The sequence below is a fragment of the Equus quagga genome, chromosome 5 (assembly GCF_021613505.1).
Source record: "Equus quagga isolate Etosha38 chromosome 5, UCLA_HA_Equagga_1.0, whole genome shotgun sequence".
Taxonomy (NCBI): domain Eukaryota; kingdom Metazoa; phylum Chordata; class Mammalia; order Perissodactyla; family Equidae; genus Equus; species Equus quagga.
The window spans coordinates 35234133-35250940 of NC_060271.1; the positions used below are offsets into that span (position 1 = coordinate 35234133).

Consider the following 16808-nt stretch of genomic DNA (forward strand, 5'->3'; position numbering starts at 1 on the left):
TTGTCAAAACTCCTAAAACTATATTCTCCAAAAAAAGAGAATTTGACTGTATGTTAACTATACCTTAATAACCCTGACTTTAAGAAAAAGCCAAGGTACAAACCAGCGTGCAAAGATCGACCCCACTTTTGGAAAAGGCACACATGACACGCATTACAGAACACTGTACCCAAAAGGTTAATAAATGGTACCCTGCAGAGTGACAGAACTTCTGTTTTCTTCTTTACACTCCTTTATAATTTAGTATTTTTTAAATGATGACCATTTAGACAAAGATGCTATTGCATTTTGGGAAGAATATTGCAAAAACTAAGAAAAGAGGAAGGCAGGAAGAAAGGGAGGGAGGGGGCAAAGGCGTGAGCCCAGGCTGGCAGTCAGAGAGCTTAGACTCCAGGATGGCTCTGCCCCTGAACACCGTGAACTGTGCCCTAGGAAGGCTACCTTCCCACTTCGGGCCTCAGTTTCCCTATTTGTAACATGAGGATTTGGACTATGTGACTTCCATACATAGGCCCTTCCTGGGATGTTCCTGAGTGACCTTCTGGGCTGGAAAAGGAGACCTCACCTGATGACCTTGGTGGTGGCCATGGCCCCCACCCCATCATCCCCACTAATGGGTGGGTGAAGGCCTTTGCTTCCTGTGCAGAGAGAGCCCACGATTCTGGAGCCAGCTCACATCCCAGCCCTGGATAGGGTTATCAGGCTAGGAATCTGCTCCTGTTCCAGGCCAGGGAGGTTGCAGGAAGGGTCTGATCAAGCTTCTTGGCAGTCAGGGCTGAAGACACCCTGGGGACTAAACTGGCTCCCCATCCCCATCAACCCCGTGGCCTCTTGCCCATCTCTGACCCAGCAGAGGGGATGCTAGCAAGGAGTTCCCTAGCCACGGCTCTGAAGCTGCATCTTCAGTGGCCCCGGGGGAAAGTGTGGGGAGCATGGAGGAGGAGGCCAGTGAGAAGAGGAAACGAAGGGAGAGGGAAAAGGAGAAGCAAGCAGTCAGAAACCATCTTCCTCCTCCCCTCCCCACTCCTCCCTTTTCCCTTCTCCCTTTGCTTTTGTTTCTCTCCCCCACCCCCACTTCATCTCCATCTTCCTGGAAGCACTTATGTTTTTTGTCATCCGTTCATCCCCCAGAGCACTGACAGAGCATCTGGTCTGTGCCACACACGGGCTAAGGATGCTGTGCTCAGAGCGCTCAGGCAAGGTGGAAGAGCCTCAGGATCATGTGCTCACACTACAGATGGGAGAAACTGAGTCACAGAGAAGCAACGTGAAATGCCCAAGGTTTCTCAGGGAGTGTCTACACTGGCTCGGATCCTGCTCTCCTGGCCTCACTCCTGTTCTTACTCAATTGCTTCAAATGTGGGTTACATGAATGTGTCTGGGCCAGTCCCACAGAGGACAACCTCCCTCCCACCAAAAAAAACCCCACCTAATACAGCCTTTTAGATCTCAAGTGGAGGTGAAGGGAAGGGCGTTTCAGGCAGGTGGAAGAGCATGTGAAAAAGGCCATGCTGGGTAACGTTATCATGAGGCTGCATCATCAGCCGGGCGCCAGGTGGCTGGACTGGAATACTGGGAGGTCATCCAGCCTTGGGAAGTGCCCCTGTGGCCTGGGTCCCCTTCCCTCCATCCTGCTCTCTTGGCCATTCGTCAGTCATCTCTACCTTTTATTGGCCACTGCCAGGCTGTCTCCGATTGTGACACTGCATGACAAGGGAACCAAGGGCAAGGGAGACCTCCCTTCCTCGTCGCCTGCTTCGTCCTTAAAGGCAGAGACCTGCGGTTGGATCCAGCCCCTCCTCTGCCTTTCCCGACTGCCCAGCTGCCCGTCACAGAGAGGAGGCCACGACGGGCACAGCGGGCATCCTGGGGCGCTTTCCCCAGCACGTCTGCGGCTCAGAGCCAAATACAACTAATCTCAGGGACTCATTTCCTGAAACTCTCTGCATAACTTCAATTTTCTGACAGTGGCCAGGAGACTGAGCCTGTGGGGCCTCAGAAGGAGGAAGCAGGGACTGGCCGGCGGGAAGGGAGGCCAGACCGCAGACGGGGAATGGGGCCCGAGGCTCCGTGCGCCAGTGGGGACCCTGGAGCTCAGACAGGAGGTGAGGGAGATGAAAATAAGGGCCGTTGGAGGCGAAATCTACGGGCAGAGGCTGTGCTCAGAGCCGGGAGGTCAGATGGGGGAGGAGACGGAGAGCCCTAGTCAGACGGAGGAGACACTGCCCTGTTCCGGGAGGAACCCAGTCTGATTAAACCTCAGGCCAGTCCTAGAGCAGCGCCGTGTAACAGCATTTTCCGCGATGATGGACGTGTTGTAGATCTGCGCGCTCAACATGCTGGCGTCAACCACACCTGGTACTGCGCACTCGAAATGTGCCCAGTGCGACTGAACGGCTGTTTCCCCTGTATTTCATTTTAATTTGAACTTCCCTAGCTGCACGTGGCAGGCGGCTGCCCCACAGGACAGCGCAGCTTCAACCCCGCTGTGTTCTCTTTTTAACAAGAGGAGGGCAGGCCTCAAGCTCCGAGCTTTCTGCATGCGAAAGTCTCCAGGTGGAATTTCACGACATTGTTTTAATGGTATTTGTTCTTAGGGTTCTCCTCTATTAATAGGACGTGGTACTCATTTTCCGTTTACAAGAGCACTCATTTCCGTGAATTCCATTTTTTAAGGTGCTTTTGTATAAAGTAAAATATTGAAGAAATAATAGGACAGGCTGTCGGGCTGTAACCAAAATCTTGAATGCATTTAGCTAACAAGCGGCTTTGCTATAAAATTCAGGCTGCTTCTGCTCCTGGACCTGACCCAGCCTCAGGGCCCACTCAGGCCCGCAGGCGCCCGATGCCCTTGTCCTCCAAATTACTTGCAGCTCCTGGACTCATCGTGGGGTGCTGGGTCTCCTTGTCCCTCCCACCCCTTAGTCAGTGCAGGTCTGGGAACTCCCTGGGCCCGGAGACGCCCAGACTAAGACCCAGACCCGGGAAGGCAAACAGGGCCCACAGGTCTCTGTTGTTTGAAAGATGCTGGAATGATCCTCCAGGATGTCGGCAGTTGCCATAACAACCCTTTGGATGCTAAGTGGGGAGAGCAAGGCTCTGTCCCACTAGCCGGAGATCCAGAGAGATCTCAAGAGAAGAGGAGTATAGTCTGTGACTTCAGGTCCTGAGTAAGAGCCCCTGCTTCCTCCCCGGCCCAGCCCAGGGGAAGAGACCCCACCCCAGGTCTGTGCCAGCCGCACGGCACGTCTGCGAAGCTGGGACTATTGGTTCTTTTACCAACAGGGAAAACAAGGCTCAGAGAGGTTCAGTAACTTGATGGGAGCCACACAGCCAGGAAGCTCGTGCTTATTCCTGGAGAGGGAGGGGGAGGAAGGACAGATTGAGAGGGAGTTAGGGGGCCTTCTGGGGCAGTTCTGTTCCAGTCAAGAGTCTGGGTCTGGGTGGCCCGACATCTGGATTCTGGGCTTGGTCTCTCCCTCGCTGTATGGCCTTGGACAAATCACTTCCTCTCTCTGTACCTTGGTTTACTCAGCTGTAAAAATGAAAGTAATACATCCCAGTGTGGCTCCCTGGACTGCTTTGAGAATGGAATGAAGACTACAGGGGTAAAGGGCACATGAAGGGCGATGACGATGACAGAAAAGGGGAGAGGGCAGGGTGCAGACAAAGCCGCGTGAGTGAGGGGACCCTCTCACAACGAGCCTGATGCCGCCCCCTCGCCCTTGCCTCAGTTTCCCCAGTGACGCCCCCTCCCCAGGAACCCATTAGCCTCAGAATTCAGTAAATCCACAGGATGAGGTGGACTGGGCCACAGGGAGGCCCATCTGGCTGGGGCTGAGACCTCTGTGCACCGAAAGCTTGTCGCCTCTCGGTGACGGTGACGCCTGGACAGCTGGCAGGAGGAGGACGTGTGGGGAGGAGGACATGGGCGCGCATTCGTTATCACAGGCTGGCTGTGGGCGGGCGGGGGAGCAGCCTCCCGGCCAGCCACAGCTCCTCCCCCCGAGCCCCGCTCTCAAGCAGCTGTGAGATGCACTGGTCCCAAGGGGGTGGGACAGAGTGGGCTGGGCTGGAGACAGCCCCCGAGAGAGAGAGGGATAGGCAAGGGGCCCTCTCTCTGGTTCCTGGATCCTGTCTCTGCAGAGGGAGGTGGGGAGTCTCAAACGAAAAAGGAAGAAACACAACCTCTACCTTGGGGCCCTCCCCATCTTATGGGGGAAAAACAGCTTCTGTCTTAGGAAGCTCCCAATCTGATGGAGGAGGTATCACCCATGTCCTGGGAACTTCCCAGTCCGATGGAGGAAACACTGCTTCCAGGTGAACTGGGGCCAGGACAGGCGTAAAACACAAGACAGCTATGTGACTTGAAAGAGCCGCAGAGCAGCCTGGGGACAGAATGAGGGACAGGAGGGTGACGGGAGCTGTCTGGTTCGTCAAAGCTTTAGGGTGGGCAGGAACGAGGTCTGCTCAGGGCAGAGTCCAGCCCAGGCCAGGCTGATGGAGGCAGGTAGACAGTCGCCATGGGCGGCTCTCAGGGTCTCTTCCCCAGCCCCTGCTCCCTCCTCTGACACTGCTGACTCGGGAAACCTCATCTACACCAGCGAGGCCCCGCCACCATTGCCCCGCCACGTGTCCAGACTTACCCAGCCCCTCCCTGAGGCCCCCCATCCAGCCCTCAGCTTCCTTACATGTCTCACTCTGCATGACTTTGAATGTGAGCTTCCTCCACTTGGAACGCCTCACCCCTTTTACTGGGTGCACTCCTACACATCCAGCAGAACCCAGCTCATGGGCAGCCTCCCCCAGCAAGGCTTCCTGGGCCCCTCCAGGCTGGGTTCAGTGCCCACCTTCAGGGCTCTCAAAGCTTATCAGGAGACACCAAACTTGCCTGTTTACGGGTCTCTCATTCCCATTGGACCACGAGACCCTTGAATGCAGCAGGAACTGTGCCTGGCACACAGCAGGTGCTCAGTAAAAGGCTTCTTAGATGCATAGGGCTTGGCAGAATGACTACAAAGTTCTTTTTGAACTCTGCAATAGTGATCACCCTCTACCTGTCCACAGCACTACAGTTTACAAACCCTTTCATTGTCCCAACACAGTCTCTCCCAATAACCCTGGAGGGCCAAGTAGGCAGCATTAGCTCCATTTTACAGATATTCAGTAGAGTCCCAGGGCAGAGAGGCTGGGGAGAAAACCCAGGAGTCTGGATGCCCAGCCCCGTGAGAGCCAGTTTGCTACAGCCCCCGGGTGATGGAGAATTCCATTTCTGACTGTGAAAACCAAGGTGGCTTCCTCTCCTCCCCCCACCCCCCGACACTAAACTTTCCCTTCTTTCCCTTTTGCCAGAGGAAAAGCTTTGAAATGAGATGGTCACAATTTCTAGACCTACCCTCCTCTCAGAAGGCAGGAGGGCGTTGGCCCATTTCAAATCCTTGTCATCCTAGACCAGGGGAAGCCAGCAGTGGCCTTGAGGTTTGGGGTCCTTCTCTCGGCTACTCCCCCCAGTCAAAGACGCCCTCCCACCCCTGCTCCTGTGCCCCTCTCCCCAGCACCCTCCCTGCAGTTTAACACAGGCCGGCTCGGAGCTGCGGCAGAGAAACGAATCACATAATAGCTGATATGCGTTTTAATCAAGTAATTCGGGCAGAGCCGAGAGCCGGAGAGTGTGGGCCGGGCCCCTGAATACCAAGCAGGGCTGGCGCAGGGCTGGGAAAATGGAAAAGCCATTTACAGCTCAGCTGGGGGCCGGCGAGCCGGCCGTGCGGGCGCCTGCCCAGCCCCTCCTGCGAACTGCTCAGCCGGAACCAGTGCGTGGTGCGTGCGGCCCTGTGATGTCTGCCGGAGTGCAGCGCACGGCACGGGCTGGACTGGTTGATGGGGGATCCGGTGGCGAGGCAGCTCAGACCCCAAGTTAAACCTTCCCGCAAGCGACCCCCCCCCCCCCCCACCGTCCACCTCCTCTGCCCAAACTTCTCTTGGGTGCCCGTCTCCACACCACCACCCAAGGGCCCAGGTTACAGCCCCGGCAATGGTCCTTACTGCTCCGTCTTCTCCCTTCATGCCTCACAGGCAACCAGCCCAGGTCCAAGGCTGGGAGACTCAGAGTCTGTTAGCTGCGATCCCACCCCACACCCAGCCCTGTCCCTGCCCCAGCCTGTCCCCTCCGTCTCTCCCTGGACTCCAGCACCTGCCTCCTGCCCCGGCAACTGCAGGCCTTTGCACAGGCTGTGCCCTCTGCCTGGAGCACCCTACCCAACCCCTCTTGGCCTGGCGAACTCCTGCAGTTTGCGCCCGGCCAGGCCCAGGAGAGCGGGGCACCTGGATGCCTGGATCCTGTGGATTCCATGTGTGCAAAATATGGAGAATATTAGGGACCCCCACCATCACCTTCTTTGCTTTGCATTTCCCCACAGCACATATCACGATCAGATGTGCTAAATACCCTATTTGATTGAACCCCTGCATGGTCCTGGCCATCTCCAGAGCTCCATGAGGGGGGGTGTCTTCATCTTTTTTGTCCACTGCTGAATCTCCAGTGCTTGGCACAAAGTGGACACCTCAGTATTTGTTGAACGACTGAGTGAGCAAGGGAGCATATGAAGGCACACAGAACAGTGCCAGAGACAAGTGAGTGCTCAGCAAACGTGAGCTTCCATTAATCGTCCTCCCTTCTGACTGGGCTTGGGACCCCACCTCCAGGAAGACTTCCCGAGGGCACCCTCCTCCATCTGGTCTGAGATGGGGCTGGGGCTCAGCGAAATGTCCACACTTGATTCAGTCCTGCTGTCGGAGGGGCCTCCCTGGGGGTCAGGGGGCCTGGCGAGGTGGGGAGCCACACAGGTCCTGTCTGATCCCAAATCCCATGCTGTTTCTCAGCGACTGAGAAGAGTCGACAGGCCCCACCTCACTCTCCCAACTCAAGCAGGGGAGGGAGGGGAGGAGCATGTCTCCAGAAAGCCAGGGTGGAATTCTCACTTGTTCACAGACTAAATCAGACAAAATTTTTCTTCTCCAGGAAGTCTGGGTCTCACCCCATCGGGCTGTCTTTTTTGTTTTTTCACTCTGAACCCTAAGTAGATAATCTGCATTACAAAATGCAGGGCCCCTGGGAAGTGTCTTCTGATGGGCCTTCTGTGCGAATAGCACAGTATTGTTCTCAGGTACTAGAGGGTGCTCTTTCTGCAGTCCTGCCAGGAAGGGCCACGTCTAGGAAGAAGGAAGCAGTACTGCTCGAACTGGTACTGTGTGGTTGCAGGGCCAGAATTCAGAGCCACGTTGTCTCATGACGGATCCAGAGCTCCTTCCGCGCTGAACCTTGACCCAAGCACAAGACACGTACGGGAGAGAAGAGAGGGTTTGTGAGGGCTGGAACCCTCTGAGCCAAGGCCACTGAGTCAGGGAAGACTTCCTGGGTGCAGAGAGTTCACAACTAAGGCTCGGCTGCCCTTAAGGCAAGAGGGTGAAGCTAAAGAAGTCCCGAGGCCCCTCCAGCTCAGCCTCTGTGACCTGTTGCTGTCACACGCGGCAAATGTGGAGTTCTGGGAGGGGGCCGCAGCTGTGGTTAGGGAAGGGAGAAGGGGACGCGTGAAGCAGGCTCCTTGGAGACAGAGCGAGCCCGCTACAGAGGAGCTCAGCCAGCTCACCAGGATCCCCCTTTACGCTCTTCCTGTGACTTTAAGGTGACCTTGAAACAACCACCAGTTTTCCTTCACTCTTCACTGGGCTGATGGCAGTCGGCAGAGCTCGCCGTGTCAGCTCCTGAAAGGGGGTTTGCCAACTGGGTCCTGTCCTACAGAGCATGGGCGAGGCAGCCAAGGGCAGCACTGGGGGGCGATGGGAAGAGACGCTGCAGGTGAGACGGACCCGGGTGTGAATTCTGGATCTGTCTCCCGTGAGCGATAGACGCCCAGTGTGCTATTTAACTCCCGAGCTTCAATCTCTTCATTTCTAAAATGGGGACAGTGACGGGAGTGAGAAGGGAGGAGGGGAAGAGCAGGAACCCGTGTCCGGAGGCTGAGCTCCGAGAGCTGCGGGTGACGGGGCAGCCCGGCTGACTCCCAGGCCCAGGCTCTCCTCTCATTCGGATGGCAGCCTGGCGTCTGGGGAGCTGGCACTCCAGGCTCAGTCCCCGGCCCGCTATGTGACCTTGAACATGTCACTTGTCCTCTTGGAATCTCCATTGCTCCATCCACCCACTGGGAATGAGAACCGCCATCTGCCTACTCCTCGGGCTGCTGGTGTGGCTGCACGCAGGGAAACCTCGAGAAGTACCAAGTGGTGCCCTTGAGGCAGCTGTCACAGCCCGCTCCCCTCCTCGCTCAGGAAGGTTACCTCACTCCTCTGGGCCTGTAAAATGAGGAAGATAATAGCACCAACCTCACAGAGTCACCACACACGAAGATTAAATGAATTAGTGCAAGACCGGGTCTACGACAGTGCCAGGTACACAGTCAGTGCTCAATAAATGCTAGCTATTATTATTATCATTGCTATTGTTATTGGTGCCTGCATACAATGAGAACTTAATTTACCTCTGCATCCCCAAGAGGAAAGCATATTTTCCTGACACAAAACACAAAGGCAATGAATGCATGAAGCATGAATGAATGAATGAATGAACGAATGAACAGATGATTGAATGAATGACTACTCCGTGGTCATCCCTTCATTATCATACCATGGCAGGAGCTTTGCATAAACCCAGCCACACCACAGACCCAAGATCCTATCCTATCCCCCCAGGGGAAGCCATCCCAGACGCAAATGCTACCCACAGAGAGGAGCGGGTGTCAGGTCTCCAGTAAGTGGTACAGCTGGGGTACAGATGCTGGCAGGCACCAAGGGGCCAAAGAGGGAGGCAGACCCTCAGGAAGCTGGGCTGGGGGATGCCTTGGGGGAGGCCTCAGAATCAGCGAAGGAGAAACAGCAGCAGCTGGGGCCCCAGTGGCCAGATGAAGCTGCCCCACGTGGTGGCGAGGAGCGGGCAGCCCGGCCACCCGTCAGTGCCCCACAAAGCCGTCGTGAAAGGACCACACGCCTGAGAAGTCAAGCCTGCCCGGACCCTCTTCCTCCCCCTCCCATCCGCTCTCCCCCATCCTCACTGCCGGAGCCTGGAAGGCAGCAGCCCGTTGGAAAGTCGTCAAAGGAGGCAGGACAGAAGCGGGTCTCAGGACCCCAGCCCCTGCCTCCCGCCTCAATCGAGCCCCCTGCCTCCGGGCTCAGCCCCAAGGAAGGGCTTCAGCCTGGGGCTTGCTGTGCCCTGAAGACTGGGCTCTGTGATCACATGGTTTCCTGCAGCAGAACTGGGCATAAGGGCTCAGCGGAACAGACACACAAACAGCGGCTGTGTTCTGAGCATCTTATGAGCCTTTCCTATTGCAAGTCACGTAATCCGACCACAACCGTAAGAACTGTGTTGTGATTAGCCCCCCTTTACAGATGAGGAAACTGAGGCTCAGAGGGGTTCCTAACTCAATGGCAGAGTGACAGCTAAACCCAGGCAGCTGGCCCAGAGGCCCTCTCTTAACTATCAAGGTGACACATGAGCCTGGCATTCAAGGTCCTCCTTGCACTGGCCCACACATGCCTCTCCCCACAGGCTAAGCTTTGGCGCCATGCTGCGGCCTGGGATGACGCCCCCCCCCCCCCGCCCCCCTTCAAATCTGGACTGAAGTCCGCCTAGTCCTTGACGGTCTGCGTGGCAGCCACACCCTCCCGCCTGGTCCTCACCACTCGCCTGTGGCATCTGCCACCCTCCCAGCACCTGGCATCGACTCCTGCTGGAGACCCTCAATTAACTCAGGATGCACACATTCTGCTTACCAAACACGCCGTATACCCAGTTCGTACAAGGTTTATTTGAACCTCTTGAATGTGGGAACTGGGTCTCCCCCATCAAGCTGGGGACATCCCAGCATAGACTGCACCTTCATAGTAAGACCGCGAGATTCTCGAGAATGGGAACTATAGTTTTTCTACTATACTGGGTGTCACCTCAGGGCAGGGTGACTGGGAACAGCTCTGTGGTTCCTATCATTCTAGAATGTTCTTAAGAACAGTCTCTAATAAGAGCTGCAGCCATCAGTTGAACAAAGAACCCATGGACCTTGTCACCACAGACACCAGGACAGCTGACTGGAGCGTCCCACAGTCGCAGGTTCTCTCTCAGGACTCTGAGCTGCTATCTTTCCCTCAGGAGTCGTTTCTATCCGTCCACCTTCCCATCTATCCTCACCTCCATCTTTCTTTAAACAGGCATCCCAGAAAACTCCAGAACCCGACATTATATTATACATCAAGGTGAACCAACTGGGTGCCCCAGAGGCCCACACAGATAAAAGCGACAGCGGTAACGACCGTCACAATGGAAACGAGAGGATATTCTCTGAATCCCGCGCCTTCTAAAGAGGACCACGCTCCTCAGAGCGGGCCGTGCTGCAGGCTGATCCCGGAGCACGGATGTGAAAGCCAAGCAGGATGGTTAGAAAAGCAAGCCGGGAGCCGGCCCAGCGGCATAGTGGTTAAGTTTGGTGGTTCGGATCCTGGGGGCAGACCTACACATGCTCGTCAAGCCATGCTGTGGGGGCATCCCACATACAAAAGAGAGCAAGATGGGCACAGATGTCAGCTCAGGGAGCCTGTGGGCTGGTTGGAGAGACGAGAGGGCCCCAGATTGGAGCCCTTAAGTTCATCCCTTACCCCGCCTCCAACTTGCTGTGTGACGTTTGGCAAGTCTGAACCCCTCTCTGGGACCCATTTTCCCTATCCCTAAAACTCACAGGTCCTCCTGGGTCTCTAAGAACAACTCTGAGGAGAGGCCTTGGGCTGTATCTAACTAACTCATTACTTCACACGCCAGAACCCCGTCTAGTTCCTGGCACACAGTAGGGCTTTTAATGAATGCCCACTGCTGGATGAAAGAAGAATTGATCCACAGGGGCTAGTGAAGAGCTCCAGAAGAGACTGAGATTCTAAGCGGGGGTGCAGTCTGGGCTACAGGACATCCTGGGATCATCTGACTCCTGTAGGCCAGGGAAGGACCAAGTTCAAGACTGTCATATTCTGCCTGGGGCCAGCCTGCTCCCGGCTAGTCCCCAGGCCCTCCTCCTCTCTTATGGGAAGGGGGTGGGGAAGGCTTATGCCTCCCCTCCCCCCATCCTCCCCCTCCTCCCATCCCCCGGCCGGTCATGGGCCCCTTGTGTGTCCACTGATCGCCGGGCAGCCAGAGGCCTTTCATGCTGCATTCTCCCGCTGCCCCCTCCCCACCCCCTCTCCCCGGCAACCCCGTCCTGTCTTGCTCCCATCAATCTACAGCAAGCCGGCCTCTCCAGCTGGCCTGGCTGGGCTGTTCCCAGGCAGAGCAGGTCCACAGTGGAAGGTGGTGGAAAAATGTGGACAAATTTCTGATTTGCAACACTCTGGGAAAGAGTTTATTGCCATTGTTTGAGGACGAATGTATAAATAAAGCAAGGCGAAGATTGCAGGGGGAGGCTGATGAAAGGCAGAAAACGAGAAATTTTATGGCCATAAGGAGCGTACTCTAATGGTGATTTTTGAGGCACTGGACCATGGTAGTTACTTAGCCAAATGATCACTGTGAAGCTGGGCAAGGCGGCTTATTTCTTAATTACTGTTGTGTATTATGGCAGGCGGACGCCCCAGCCCTTGAAAACTTGGTCCTGAAGCGGAGCCAGGTCTGGGTGCTGGGGGGCTGGCGGCCAGTGGGAGGGCCATCACCTGCACCCATCAAGGCCAGGGGGCCCCCTGGATCTGCTGCCTCTCCCCCGAGCCCAGGCTCCCACCCCCAGATAGTAATTCATCACTCAGCCCACAGGTGCTGGCCACGCGTAGCTATGGCTGACGAAGCAGAGAACAGAACAGACATGAGGTCCACCTGCAAAAGATATTTGCAAAAAGCAGCTAGGGGCTCATTTCGGGCTCCCTCGCCGTGAGTCTCTGTGCAAAATAACTCAGAGGACAGGACAGAGGTGGAAAGGGTGGGGGAGAAGGGGGATGGCTCTGAAATGCAGTGTCACCTGGGCCAGGAACACAGCCTCAGTGAGCCTGTTTCTTCACCTGTAGGAAGAGGAGGCAGGACTAAAATGTCCCCTTTGGCTCTAACACCCTCTGGTCCTGTGGTTCTAAGATGCGGTGATTCTGTTGCTCTTGGAGTTGGTGAGGTTGATTTTCAAAGGTGATCAGCACTCGTGCAGGAGAACACTTGCATCTCTGTCGCATAATGCAGTAATAGACGGAAGGGGGGGGGTCATGGTTTATCGAGGCTCTACTATGTGCCAGGAACTCATCACGCATCACGTCCTTTCATGGAACCCTCACGGTCACCCCACAGGCCAGCACCCTTGGGTAAATGCTCAGAAAGGCCTGGGGACTTGCTCAGACGCTAAGTGGTGAAGGCTCCCTTCAACCCAGGTGGGTCCAGCGCCAAAGCCACCGGACATACTTTAAGTAAATCAAGTTGGCTCCCCAGCATCTTCTAAACCAGCGGTTCTCAAGCTTCACGGCATCAGCATCCCCTGCAGGATGGTGGAAATGCGGATGGCCGGGCCTCACACGGGAGTTTCTGATTTGGTAGGTGGAGCCTAAGAAGTTGCTTTTCCAACAAGGTCCCAGGTAATGCTGCGGCTGCTGGTGGTGGGCCCCCAAGAACCACTGTTCTATAGAAATTCAGAGAAAAATAGCAACATCCAACAAACAAAAGCCATGCTACGGAAAGGGAAAACCATACAACTCTTGTCACCTATTATCAGAATGGAATGAGGGGCTGCAGGAGAGTGCCAAGCCCTGGCCCGCACGGCTCCAAAACCCGGCTCTTCTTTACAACGGGAGATGAAGAGGCTCAGCCCAAGGGGGGCCCAGCCAGGTGCAAGCTTGGCAGGTGAACTGTCTTCTCTGTGAACCCTGCTCCAGCAACCTGCCATGGTGGCTGGCTCAGCAGATTCTTGACAGGCCACAGCCCCGGATGCCTGGAGCCCAGCCCGCTCCCCCATCCGCCCCAGGCTCTGGAGCCTCACTTTCCACCTCCACTCTCTGCCGTGGCTTCTTACCTAAGTCTGCCCTCCCTTCTCCCACCACCTTTCCCTTCACGATCAGCAAGCAGATTGCATCAGTGGTCTTAGTAAGGGGAAAGAGCCGTCGTAGTATCAGGATAGCGGCCTTTCAGAGGCTGAAGTCAGGGACCGCACCTGACACCAGGCTCCTCTGTAACCCATCCTCCAGCTTCTCAGCTTGAATTATTTGCAAGGGCAATATTTCCATGCCAGGAGGACAAGGATTTTTCTGTTTTGTTCATTGCTTTATTCCCAATGCCCAGAAAAGGGCTTGGCCCATGGGAAGAGCTGAACACAAGTTCATTGAATGAATGAATGAGTGAATGAATGAATGGCCTCCTCTGCTATGCCCAGATCTATGCAATAACTTGCAATATTCCAACAGATGCCTATGAAGGTCTGCTCTTCAAGCTAACGTGATTCTTGGTGAGTGTGTTAGGATCATCTTGCACAATCATCTCATTACAGATGTATTTATGCAACCCCAGACACCTGGACCCACACCAAGAGTCCCAGCCAGCCGGCTGAGCAGTTCCAAGGGGCCCAGAGGGCTGATGCTCGGTAAACCAACACACAGGTACTCCACTGAAATCCCCCATCTGCATCCAGATGTTTGGTCCATTCAGAGGTGGCCCAAATGCAAATACGGCATCTCAATGATGGGTGCAACACAGCCGCCCCTGCCCGTGGACTGCCTCAGCCACCCTGCACTGTGAGCATCTCATCACAGAGAGTCGGACGTCTTTGCAAACGGGTTCCTGGAGGGAGCCAGTTTTTAAAGGAGTTAAAATCCAATTTGATCCTGCTGCTTACGCTTTTTCTAGTTTGATGCGTTTTTGATAAAAAAGATTTTTTTGATCAATAAAAATAAAATCTGCTACTCGCACCCTGGGGCAATGATTGCTCTGGGCCCAGTTTGCTGAATCTTGATAGAATAAGTAATGTTATTTTCCCCAAATGTGGCCAGCCATAGGTTCATTACATTAAACTAGCAGGGAGGGGTGGAACCTCAAAACGCGCCGGTTCTCAGAGGGCAAAGTCGTGCTTCTGGATGGTGAGAGATTGGGCTTCCTGGTTTGGAAGAACAAGTGGTCCTCTCCACGGAGATAAAACACGGACGATGGGAGTTTGTGATGCTCTTGCCTGGTGCCAGGTCCTGTGCTTGGCACGCACACCTGGCATCATCCCACAACACTCACAGCTGGCAGGCACTGACATGAATGCGGTTCTGAGGATCAGACTCAGAGAGGGGCAGCGATTACTCACGGTCACACAGCTATATGTGGCTGTGTCAGGACTTGAGCTCAGGTCTCTCAGGAGTCCGAACCCATGTACAGACTCCTTTGCCCCCCAGCCCCCTTTCACGAAGTGAGGGCAGTGAAAAGCCCTGGGAAAATGTAGACCGTCCCCAGGCCAACGCTCCTTTTTCTACATCCATTTGCCCCCTTCCTTTCTCCCCGCAATGCCATCCTGTGTTTGCTCCAAAGAGAGCTGCTAGGGGCTGTAGGAAGGACCCGCGCTCTCTGGCCTGGGGCTGCCCTTGGTGGGAGGGGATGTATCATTTGAGATACGGATGGCTATCATTGGGAGGCGCTGGATCCTGTGCTTTGTGAAATACACGTGGAAGGACATATATCTGCTGTTAACCACCGTTCTGCTGGCTGTGTGCACATGCGTGCATAGGTGCTTATAATTCCGGGGCCTTTTACTCTCTGTTATTTCTGAACAAAAAAAGCTTATCTTTTACGAAAAGCGTCTTATGTATCCTGCAAAAGGTTGGGGATGGGTGGGAGGGGAGGAGGATGGCTGGGCAGCCTCAGAGGCGGAGCTAGACATATAATACCAGGAGGCTAGGGGACCCAGTGGCTAGGTCCCCCAGGGTCAGCGGTGAGAGAGAGGGGAGAAGGTGGAGGGAGAGCCTGAAGGTGAGGGAGCTTGTGAATGGTGGCTGGAGGTGAGCATCATGCCAAACAGATGCTCATGCTCAGCCACCAACTCAAAGACGTAAAGCGGAGCCCGACTCAGGATTCGCACCCAAGCCAGCCGAGCCTTCCGTGAGGCTGGGAGGGGAAAGGCTCCCCAAAGCCCACCTTTGACCCTCATAACCCTCCTCCTCGCAGCCCAGGGGGCCTCGAAGCCCCAACCTCCAGCTTCCATCCCCTCCCAGGCTTGGCCGCCCGCCCTCTAATTAGATTCCCCTGGAAATAAGAGGGCATTGTACAGTTCTGCTAAAGGCAAACTGATTTTACAATTTCTTTTCTTTCTTCCCCTTTAATAACTCACAATGTCTCAAGTTGGTTTTACTTAGGGCCTGTGCACTGGAAAATTATTCCGTCTCTCATGCACTCATTTTTCTCTTAAGGAAAATTGAAAACCGGATTTCTCCTCCATCACTGGCCCCCCTCTCTTTGCCTATCTTGTGCCCAGAATATTCTAGTCCTGGGCCCTTTTCCCCCTCGAGATCAAGGCCCCCTGCCTTCCTGCCCCACAGCCTGGAAAGCCTGGCAGCCCGGCGGGTCTCGGGACAGCGAGGAGCCTTTCACAGGTTAGGAGAGCCGGCGGGGGAGCGGGGGCATGCGGTCTGCTCCACTTTGAGATGCATTTGCCCCCAGAGAACTGGACCAGCTCCAGCACTTTTGAGGTGGGAGCTGGGTGAGCACAGAGTCTTTATTGCTCCCACCCGGTTCCCGTTAAGTGTCAGGGAGTAAATTATAAACAAATGGGGCCCATTTCCATTTCTGAAGGCATCTCCAGCCCTGCCTGCACCCTCCGCATTTAAGGGGACATCCCCCTAAGTGGTGCCTGATGGGACCAGGAGCCAGGTGGATGGTGTCGCTCAGGCCTGGGCTGTTGTCTGCACACTCCGCCGCCCCCATAGGCTGGCTGGAACCCACCCTCCGGGCCCTGCAGCCAGACCAGCGAGTGATGTGTGATGGACGGACGGACAGACAGACGGATGCCCCAGGGGACTGCGTTCTGGGCTCCGGTTTGGCAGGTTTCATGAATTAGGGTTTGAGAGCCCTGGCCCGAGGGCAAGCAAGAGGGTGAGGGGGCACTTGCTGGAGAACCAGGCCCGGCCAGGGCTGGGCAGTGGGTGCGGCTGCGTGACCACAGCTGTGGGCTAAGAGGGTGGGGAGGGGCACAGCGGGTTCCCTGGCCTGGGCGCTCAAGGTGTGTGCAACAGAGGCTCTTCGGCATCCTGAACAGGGCAACCAAAAGCCACCCGTCTCCACCCCCACCATTGCCTCACTTCCCAGCTCCTACAGCACTGCTCCCATTATGGGGCTTGGAAAAGGGAGAGCCAGCCATGGATTTTGCAATAATGGGGCAATTTGCCAGGCACCAAGGTCCGGGCACTGATGGTCTCATTTAATCCTGGCAAGAGCAGCAGCAGTTCGGCGCTCTGCCCTCCACTCCAGAGCCCAGGGCCCTGGAAGGCAGAGAAACCATTACCAGGATTCCAGCTCACCAGAAGTGCCTCACCTGTGCCAGGCACCTTTAAGGGCCTCCTGAGGATTAGCTCATTTAAGGGTGCAACAATGTTGCAACTATCATCATTCCATTTACAGACCAGGACACCAAGGCTGGGGGAGGGGGGTTGTTGATCTTAGATCTGGTTCAGGCACCAGCCTCCCGGTTTAGGACAGCTTTCCTGATGGACTTAATCTCTAATGTTTGGGACCTCCTTCCTTTCTGTGCCAAGAGAGTCAGTCAGTTCAAGCCAGGAGCAATCTG

At 55.4% G+C, this 16808-nt stretch overlaps 1 protein-coding gene across 1 annotated transcript in view; it reads right to left on the bottom strand.

The window, feature by feature from the left end:
• PAX7 (paired box 7) overlaps window positions 1–16808 on the bottom strand; it is a 96187-nt gene that overhangs the window by 44467 nt on the left and 34912 nt on the right. The window lies entirely within an intron of this gene.